This window comes from Ischnura elegans (genome assembly GCF_921293095.1).
Source record: "Ischnura elegans chromosome 13 unlocalized genomic scaffold, ioIscEleg1.1 SUPER_13_unloc_1, whole genome shotgun sequence".
Taxonomy (NCBI): Eukaryota; Metazoa; Arthropoda; class Insecta; order Odonata; family Coenagrionidae; genus Ischnura; species Ischnura elegans.
Genome location: NW_025791657.1, coordinates 10,273,056 through 10,284,343, shown reverse-complemented (window position 1 = coordinate 10,284,343; position 11,288 = coordinate 10,273,056). Strand labels below are relative to the sequence as shown.

At 36.8% G+C, this 11,288-nt stretch overlaps 1 long non-coding RNA gene across 1 annotated transcript; it reads left to right on the top strand.

Annotated features, from left to right (window-relative positions):
• Positions 1–2,497: 2,497 nt before the first annotated feature.
• LOC124172448 lies at positions 2,498–10,205 on the top strand. The gene is made up of 3 exons (XR_006868172.1): positions 2,498–2,539; positions 8,851–9,355; positions 9,498–10,205. It is a non-coding gene; the product is annotated as an uncharacterized LOC124172448 (long non-coding RNA).
• Positions 10,206–11,288: the final 1,083 nt, after the last annotated feature.

Here is an 11,288-nt window from a genome sequence, read left to right as displayed (position 1 = left end):
AAAATGTAACGCGAGCACTCGCGTTGAGCCTGAGGGGCTCACACCGCGTGCATACGAAGCAAAAGTATCATATTCCAACCTTTTGATAGGTTGATCGGGATATTATGCGCATGTAAAACGTAGCCAAAAGAGTAAGGAAAAGGTAGAGAAAATGTAAGCGCATTATTTAGAATTTGTCAAGAACTATTAAGAAAATATCAACAATGTGAGCCTGTCAGGCTCAGCGCGAGTTCCGGAGGGTTAATAGGGAGGATGGATATAACCGCAGCCGTATATATTGAGAAGGTTCCTGGCCCAATACAATGACCAGCGGCTGTCGCCTTCCGGGAAAATTCAAAATCGCGGCAACAATGGGTAACAAAACATATATCAGCTCGGGACGAGAAAGGTTTCCTCCCATTCTCTTGATAAAGCTCCCAGTAGGAGTGAAACGTTGTGCGAAAATGTTACCTACACAGCAATACACGAGAACCACCACCAACATTGACAAAAGAAGCTGTGAAAAGCAGTAAATTATGTTTGAAGCTTTTCTCTTTAAATAAATTCATGTTAATCTTTCTATGTATCAATAGAGTCAACGCAACCGATCCCAACAGTCTTTTCATAACTCCTAAAAACGACTTCTCAAGAGCAACCGCAACCACACATATTTTCGAATGTTTGATTTACCGATATCCACCATATTTGGGACATCTTTTTCTGTTCATGCATTCGCACAAGTTGAGTGGTTACACGGTACATTTAGGTGTTCAATCTCGCGTTCATACATTCGGACATTAACCCGTACGTGTTAATGTATCGTGTAACCAGGCCTTAAGGCATGACTTCACTAATGGTGGGTACATGCGGATCGCGTAAACTCAAGGTTGCTGACCATTCTCACTCATCGCAAAACCGCAGCATTCGCTTGATAAGCTCTTTTATCATATTGATATTCAGATCTGACTGTGAGACTTTGATTAAGGTCGCAACTTTCTCACGCAGGACAAATTTGATCCCGAAAAAGGCAATTTTCATCCCACCCTATTAAATAATCCACTGAATATGAACAAAATTCACCAAATCTCAATATTATATCAGGTATATAAGTTTACTTACATGCTACACTAGCAGTTCCAATACTTGCAGTCCGTTCACGTTTCTCCTGTATACAGCAATTCTTGCTGACGACTTCTAGTTGTTAACGGCTCTAGTTGTGAAACTCTTCTCGTCCGGACTGTCATGGCGTCACCTTTCCCCACGTGGCGTGGCGTCCCCTCTACCCAACGCTCTCTTGTGGCAGTTGATGGAAAAACAGTTGAAACGCCTTCTGCTTGTCCGCTACAATCAGCCACAAATAATGGTCGCATGGTAATGCACCAAGGTGCGTGTAATAGGTGCCTATTATACGCACCTTGGTAATGGACAACAATTCATGTTGACGACGCGAAAATAAACAAAAAGGCGAGCCATGAATTGTATTATTATTAAATAATTTCATTGTGTTATTGAATTATAGCGTTTGGCCGTACGCGTCGTCGCTCCCGAATTTTCGCCCAGAATCAGTTAAATGTGTTTTCAATTTGTGTTTCCTTGATTTGTGAAATAAAAGAGACGATTCTCCGTTACTAGTAATACACGTAAATCGTAAAGGAAATTGCCAACAATGTTGCCAACCGTCATGAGTTGATGGATCTTTCACCTTTCGTATATAATTATTTTATTAAATATCCGATGGAAATTAGTGTCCTTCTTAATATATTTAAAAAATAATCTGGTAATTTTAAGGACTTTATTTCCGACTTTCACCGATAGCGCACAATACGAATGCATATATAAATAATAAAATGTGAAACCTCGCGAAATTAAATTCTAAATAATTTGAGAAATATCATTGCAGAGGATGAACAGATTTCTCTGTAGATAAATTGGACTTTATGTTTCGACCTTAAATTTTTTCTTTTGAACACGCATTTAAGTAAATGCCTCACTATATATTTCTTATACTTCAGTGTTGGCAATTTTGCACGCGAGTATTTAAGTGGTAAAGAAAGGGTAAAGATGACGATGGGTAAAATATCTCCATTTCACCCAAATAATTTCCATATAAAATATCTTATGTGCTGACTGGGATGAAATTAAATTTTGTCTCATAGGTCATTATGTTGATCAATTTAAAATTATTTTATTCCCTGTCTTTGAAAAAGTGTTTAGTAGTTCATTCAGTGATTGGCATGGTTCCCTGGTCAAGAGCACAAATTTAAAATGAATATTTAGTATTTTTATTAGTGAGAGCTACTGATCTATTTGTTTAACTAATCTTTTAGGTACTAGGAGTGACTTCGGTAATGATAACACTGCACGTAATTAAGCGGAACCAGGAGCCCATTAAAATTAAAAAAATATATACTTAAGAATCATTGGTACATGATTTGCTAAATAAAGTGGAACTGAGACAAAATAAAACATTGCAGGATGGCGCAATGGAAAAATTTTATTACACCTCTGAGCTTTTTCTATTTCAAAAGAGGTTAAAATGAGCCAGTTTAAAAAAAATATGGTAAGGATATTTAATTCACTCCCTTTTATTACTGTTGTACCTTGATTTTCTTTCTCAGAAAAAAATTTGGTAAGCTGACCATGATAAAAACGTGGGTTATCTTGATTCAGGCCAACAACACTTATCTTGTGATTTGTGAATCATCAATCCAAATGAAACACGAATTGGAAATGGAATTCGTTTACATTCAAAGGGCGTTTGCTTGTTAGTTTGTTGACAGCCCATAGATTTGAGTGAATGCAGAGAACCAGCAGTTTGATTCTGAATTACAAAGCTTGCATCATCTACGTCTTAGCCATTATTGTTCGCTCACTCTATATTTATGATTTTATGTGGTTATTAATCGCATTTAGAAACACTTTGTTGATGAGATCCTCATGACACGAAATTGCAAAAATTCCAAGCCATTGAAATGAATCTGGTTGATTTGTTGACATGAACATGGCCATTACCCGTAGTCAACAATTGTTAGATTTCTTTACGTATACTTTTACTTGCCTTATATCATTCAAAAATAGCTGCCACACGTGATTTTTATGCGTAAAGGACAAATGCCGTCCAGAAATCAATGAATGAAATGATAATTTCATATTGATATTATAATTTTATAGTTACCTAAACTTAAGCCTCTGATAATAAAATTGATAAATAAAACTTTTAGTTTCAATTTATCTTGAGATTTAGTGCATTGGCTGGATTGCACCATGATTGCACCCATGAGGCAATAGTTACAACACTAGAAGGAGAGGAAGGGGGTTACAACTAAGGGGATCTCACGTTCTAAGTCCATTCCTTACATGTATAACCCACGAATATTATAATTGTTGTACGGTGCAAATTTCTTCTGGTATGTGACTTTCGCTCCTCACTTTTTTTAAGCTCTCCAACATATTCCACCAGAACAGTGTTTAAAGAAAGGCCAAATTTACCCTTTCATAAGTCCATTTCAGTTAAGAACCATAGAAATAATTGTTTCTCCAGGTTGGAACAAACTTTCATCTCAGGAAATGACTAGTGTTCCACCCTTTAGCTGCGGGATTACTTACTTGGTTTTAGCTGCCACCCTGTGCGGGATAGAACCAAGAAATACTCTTACCTTTAGCCTGGCCCAGTGTTTCATAAGGAATGAACACTTAAAATCTAGGCAAACCCTTCTGTTTTTCTTACCAAAGGATGGGCCGACATTGGGGCACTTGACATGGTGCCCAAATGCGTTCATAGCGTGGAGCGGGAAGGAAACAAAACGAAATGGGCAGTAGGAAAGAAAATTGCAGGAGGCCATGAGGGAAGGCCGGGGATACTTAGGCTGCTATTCTGGATAAGCGTTGCAAAAAATAGCATATGCTATTCTGCGGGTCATTATTGCAACGACCCCGTATTCAGAATGAAGCGTAGTAATAATTTTGTTCGGAATAGCAGCATGCTATTTCTTGCGCGAGCTATTTGGAAGCTCCGCCCCTTCCCGTATGAAAAACTTTCTGAACAGTTTGCGCAACCAATGAGGGAGAAGATATTTTATATATTTTTCTGTATTTTATGAAATATTGACTTGCAATTACAAATAATTGCTTCATTTGCATTTAAAAATTATATTAAACCGTGGATTTATATAATATGCTTTGAAAATCTCGTTTAGGAAATCAGCTGATTGTTGTTGTTTTGATAATATCACAATGGCTTCAGACAGGTGGGTTAGGTCATATATTTACTGTTATAATGATGATTTATCGGGCATAAATATTGAATCATTTACCTATATCCGATCGGTCCTTTATCGTGAGATATATGTTATGCGAAATAATCATTGAAAGCTAAATATGTTTGATTTTCTTCGTAATTGTCTTAGGCTTCGAAGTCTGTCTGTTCGTTGCATGTCAAAATAAATATGTACCAACTTTTATTGCTTTGATCGTGACGATATAGCTTTTCTGTATGAACTAGAAGCTTTCGTTTCTAATACTAGCTTTATATTATATGACTCCCTAATTTCAATTCATTCTCTGTTTAGGAAATGAAGTAGGTGGCAACGTCACCGCTGTGCTTTCATGTAATATGATGGAATAGTATCAATATTTCAGCTGCAGATTTGGAAAAAGCAGAGGGATGTGATGGTGAATTTGAGGATGGATGGAACAACTGTGAAAAAGTGAATCGTGTGGAAAGTGCTGTTGTGTCACTTATTATTGTTTTCGTATCAGCTGATTTTAATATGCTCACTGAAATTTTTGATAGACCCTTAACTGTGCCGATATACTGAAACTTAATTGTGTGAATAACTTACTTGCCTATCGAGGAAACAATTTGTATTGAATTCCACATGATATATATTGCATTAATGATGTACATGGATATTCCATTAAACGTTTGTGGCGAATCATATTTGTTCGGAAACTTTATTGGTGTTCGGAGAAATCCTTTGTTTTCAAGCAAGTAATTCAAGTCGACTGCCCGTGTTATAAGTTTGTAAATTTTAAGTTTTAATTGTAGAAGGTAGCGAATAGTGGGGAAAATAATTTCGACTCGTTGCATGTTTTTGTATATACTGTCCAATTGAGGAAATGAACGGCTGATCAAAGTATATGGTAATATATGGTTTTCATTGAAAGCTATAACTGTTATTATATTTGGCTAGTTAGTGTGTTCACACAAGCTTGAAAATTTTCAAGAATCGACCTGATAGCCTACATTTAGGATAATTTTAGTAGCAAGTCAAGTGATGAAATAAAATTATGAGTTGTAAATATGAATAAAACACGGAAAATTTGGGCTAATCGTAGTAATTCTTTGCATTAATTGTTATTGTTTTCGTACTGTCGATGAAGCAAGCTTGAGCTTCATATATTAAGCTCTAATGTTAATTTCTAACCAATTCACTTAACTAGTGAAATATTCATCACTTATGCTACTATTATTTAATTAAAATAAAGCAGATAATATTTTATTTTTGGCTATTATTCCATTTTTCAATGCTTGATTATGTTACTTTAACCTCAGAAAAACAATTCGACATCGCAATGCGCACGTTTTCAGGGTTGCAATACCGAATAGCTCGGCCTCGAAGACTGCGTAATATTATAGCAAGCCTACCGGTTGCAATTCGCCGTTCAGAATAGTGAATTGCTACGGGCCTATGCTATTCTGAGAATTACGTCTTCCGGTGTAGTAAAAACACGAATTGCAACCGTTCTGAATACCAAATAGCATAGGCGTTGCAATACGCTATATTATAGCAACATCGGTTGCAATATCGGAGAATAGCATAATGCTATTCCATCCAGAATAGCAGCCTTAAGCCGCTTCAGCAATCCCTTCATCGAGGGAAAGTCACTTTGGCTCTACCCAGATAGCAATAAAAAATTTGAGTGACTGGTGTTGGTAGTTGAGCAATGGTCAAATGTTGAAAAATGTTTTTCCCGCAGTCAGCGTACAACCCATTAATTATTTCTCAAGGTTGGAATAAACATCCTTCTCAGAAAATGACTAGTGCTCAAAAAAAGTTAAAAGAACTTATTGTACTAATTATAATTTTCATACTCGCCTGCAGAAAGGGCGTTAAGAACTTTTGCCGGGCCATACGATATGGCCTCTTGAGAGTGGAATCGGTGTAGGCCAAAATTTTGGGTCAGGCCGTAAGAAACTTACGGCCAGCCTCATGTATGGCCTCAGTGTATAGAACGGCCTCATTTAGCAGAATGGCCCTGCAGGGTTCAGAGGGTCTATTCACTAGCTCGAAGCTCCCGTCCTGGTAGCTTCGAACTAGCTACCACAATTGGCTACCTACCGTATTCCCTAAGTGGGGGTAGCTACCTCAGACCAAAAATTGCTGGTCGTTTTCTCAGACGGGATATGGAATATGAGAAATATTTCTTGTGAACTTAGTTTTTAGTTTTAGATGAAATCTGGTAACACAATTCAATCATTCGTTTCATTGTGTTCCTGCAGGAAAATCATAATGTCGTTCTCGGCTGACCATTTCTTGTAGTTGAAATCAACATGCTAGAAAATTACGAAATGCTGAGTGCCTTTAGCTTCATTGTTATAGAAATGCGTAAAAATAATTGTATTAGGCTATAAGGCATATATATCAATTCAATAGTATCGATCGATGGAGCAGTTTATGTCACTAATATTAATTATAACCACTAGGTCATGTAATTATCGTGAAGAGAAAATACAAGTTAACTACAAAGACCTAAAACCAAAGCAAGGACATTGCCGTTCTGATGCGTGAGAATTTTTCACTAATGTGTCACTCTTTGCTACAAAAATTTTGATAACCATCTGTTTCTGAGCAGAGATTGTTCCTTCTTGCACTGCGAAAGAATATCGCAATTACAGGTGTAGGTATACGATAAGTAGTAATATTTTTTAAATTTCATTTTATTTTAATCACTTATTATTTCTTTAATGTTTTTATTTATTTCATTTTAGACTCACAATATACTCAAACAATATTGACACAAAAATCTGTCGTGCCATTCTCACAATGGCTAAATTAATATTTAAAAGGTTGTATGAATCAGTATTACATGCCAACAGCCAACCCTGCACTATTGCAAGGGAGGGCATTTCTTAATAACTTGACCATCACAATGATGAACCAACCTACACTGTTCCTTCTCTCAATATTAATGTCATGTACTATTATTATTCTTGTGATGACTTCCTGCGTGGACTTAATGAATGCCCATGATTACACTTTTTCAAATTTCAAAATAAATACACCACCCTGACAACCGGCACTGAAATTAAATGGGTATATAAGGCCTAAGACACTCAAATGAGAGCAGAATGAGATCATGAATGCATTCATTCATTGGAGGAGCAAGAAATGTATTAATATCTATCATAAAACACCTTACATTGCTATACAAAATAATAATTGCCTTCTCTTCCATGGTCTGCATCTATGCAGCTCTAAACTCTCTTCACAAAATCAATTCAAAACAAAGATCATTGCCGAAAATGCATGGGAAAGTTTACCATAAATGCATTGACACTTGCAAAAATAAGTCATCCATCTCTTAGCAGTGGATATATTGGCATTGGTAATCACTTCAATGCATCAATTTGTACCGCCACTACAAAAGTGTTTATCGCAACATATATAATAATCACTGAATGCGAGTTTTGTCTCCACTTCAGTAATGACTTCATGCAAAATAAGACTTCACGGGAAATAAAATGATTAGAAGCAACATAATTCTTCTCCAAGTGATGAAATCAACTAGTTAACATGATTGGTAGTTCACTCCGAAACATACATGTTTAGACAAGGAATTTATCACTTATTCCCTCTACTTTGTTAAGAATACAATAATTAAAGGCATAAAAATAATTAAAGCGGCATGCGTGACCTTATCAAAGAAAATATTTACGGACAACAGCAAAAATAATCAACAACTTTCTTGTTTACCAATCCATCGCAAGTTGTTCCAAGAAAAATACTGATGAGATAGAACATAAGATTAGCAGCATGCACCACTTGGCTCACGGTGGTTTCTTAGGAATTCTAGGAAGCGCAGAGTCCCAAGGGTGTGCTTCAAGAATTACTACCCTTCGTGGAATTTCTTCAACCGTAGTATCTAGTTTGAAGCCTCGGAAGTAGTAGCTCCACATCCCGTAGAGAATACGGGTTGGAGCAAATAAGCTACTGGTAGCTTCCGCTGGCTCTTTTGCTAGTTCAGCATTAGAGAATACAAATGGAAGCTAGTAGCTTAGTTAAGCATCTCATCGCCAGAAAGCTAACATGCTTTGAGTTAGAGAATAGTCTTCCAGGGCTCTATCACTATGGTGTATTTCTGTGTCTTCATTTTGTTCATTTGGTGCTTGCTACTAATGAATTTTAACTGCTGCAAGTCTAGGCAGAATAATAATGCCACCGCTTCCCATCATCTTCTGAAGGCCTTCCTGCATGAATACAAGTACGTCACTTACAAATGCAATTAACATGAGAAAAAAGCTGCTGTTATTGCTCTCCTTAAGTCTTTTGGTATGTTTACTAGGAGGGTAGTTCAGGAGACATTTTTCACGTAGCACTAATGAAATGGTCCCCTATGGGATATTTTGTCTGCACGGTGTTTCGGGGAAGTGAGATAAGGAGGGATTCCAATCTCGGCATCGTAAGGGCTGAGGCAGGAGGTCGAGGAAAGAAGATACGGGGATATGAACAAATAATAGGCCAGTCACAGGCAATATAAGTCCCAACTGAAGGGAATCAATGTAATGCTTTAGATGATACATTCAAAGAGCTTATTTCACCTGTGGAAATATAAAAAAATGCTTACTAAAGAAATACTACTTCTTTCCAGGGACAGCAATGTCGCCTCCAAAAATAACATGGATATGTTCATGAAAAATTTTCTGTGGTATATCTGCTTTACCACTGACGACGGATTACTGTGGCATGGTGACGCGGTGTTTCCGCTTGAAAAGATGAGTGATCATGTGCTCTCACGGAAACAGATCAGTATGACATTCTTTGTTAATAAATTGAAGGAAAAATGTGCATATGAGAAGAGGCTAACAGATGTATGCAGACTCGTGAGATGCAGATGGATAAGTGGACTCCTAATTATCACACAAGGTCTTCTCTTTGGGGTCGAAAGAGATGCATTGCGAAAAATGGTTTCCTCACAAGAAGAGAATGTCGTGGAGAATTTGTGTTGGGTGGCTCTGTTCACTATGGAAGGTGAGCAGGCAGTGGGCACGAGAGCTGTCTCTCGAAATACGGATGACCACTCGTTGAAAAGAGCCATCCTCTCTCATCGGAGAAGCAAAATACCAATAGAATAACTTTACGCTTGGAAGATTGATGTAAGTATGCTTACTGCTGTCACCATACATACATATAGTTTTCTTACATTTTATGGCTAATTTTATCCATAACAAAAACACTCATCGGGTTATTCTTACACATTTTTAATACCAATACATTCTTTATTTTTGTGCCTTGCAGTTCTAGGCCAGCTCTCAGTCCCTGGAAATGGTGCTGCCCAAATAGACCCAGAAGTATTCCAAGGCTCAGAAACACTTAATGGCTTCAATGATGCCAAATACAATACATAGATTGAAGAATTAAAAGAAACAGAGTGAAATTCCACCGCATAAAGAAGAGAAATGAAGGGCTAGAGCTAAAACTCATGTTATCACAGTTTGGAATGTATTTGGAGTCTTTGTGTGAAAAAGTTTTGCCGGGACAAAAGAAGGATTTCATCTTGATGTTAAAGAAATGTAAAAGTTAGTGAATAAAAAAACAACATGATCTACGATCATTTAGTTAATGTCTGTATTTCTTATGGGATGGATACATCTGAAAATCTTACAGCTGACTATTCATGAGTGCATTTTTCTGGTTAACATTTATTTTGATACTAAGAGAGCAGTTTATCGGAGATCCTAAGGAACTATTGAACGACCCTAGTATTATTTTAGGGTCCTTCACTCCCCGTAGTACTATGAGTATGTTAGTGACCATCCGGTTTGATTTTTAAATGATCGCCGATAGTAATGGTGAAATCCCAAGAAAACGTGTCATCTTATATCCATTAGCCGTGCCAATTTTCCATATTAATTCCGATAGTGATGATATTTTTTCGTCAATTCTATATAGTGGCCAATGCAGTAGGGTGGTGCGAAAAAACTCCCAAGTTCCAAATTTCGTGTCGTAATAGTTCGGAAAAGTTTCGATACGTTAGTACAAGAAAAACAAAAAAAGAATTATGAAAATCGGACGTCATCTTCCGATCCCGCAAAGCACCTGAAAAAATGAAAAAAATTGTTTTTCTTTTCGTTGTAAAAAAATTAAATTAATACCTTTTAACGCTGTAGCAAAAAATGATTACAAATAGCATAGGTTATTATTTATATATGCATATTTATGGCTTTTAACTGTTATTACCGATCGCACAAGATCATTAAAAATGTATAAATTTTACAATTTAGCCGATTTTTCAGTTTTGTAATAATTACTTGAGGATAATTTTTGAGAAGTTTTAATTAGCACTTTAGATCAATAATGACAATAAAACTGACCACTATAATTGAAAGGCAAAATTGCACTTTAAAAATGCAGTATGTTAACCCTATCGAAACCGAAAGTGAAGATGTTGAGATTTTAAATGACGCAACGCAAAGTTCAACAATCAAGGAGAAATTTGTTGACTAGGAAGATTACATACCTAGTACATCCAAAAAAATATAAATCAACATTGCAAATGAGGGTAAAATTACAAAGCACAGCTTCTCATTGGGGCTTATTACGTAAGTCATAACTCCGGAGCTATGGAGCTATAAGAGTTATGATGGCTGCCATAGCTCAATATGCGATTACAGTAGTCAAAATAACTCCGACAGGAGTTGTGAACTGGAGCTATCTAGGGGCTGGAATAACACAGGCTTCTGACCCGTCCTTATGATAACTCCAGCCCGATTTCCTTCGCTTCTCGACTGTCATTTGTTGATTTCTGCCGTCGGAATGGGATCCATCATCACACAAACACACTCGCAAATCGCACGTTGCTCTCCACCAACAACATGGATATTATACACGTATACGCATTCAGGGCGAGGGCCTCACAGTAAAAAATATCCAATAATTTTCTCAACTTACTTGACAGGAAACAAAGGATTCTGCAGCAACTTAAAACCTATTTTGAAATAAGCAGGATAACGTTTTAGCTTAGGGTCAACAACAACACATTCATGTAGGTACTTATATAGCTTAATCACTAACTTCTTTGCAAAGAAA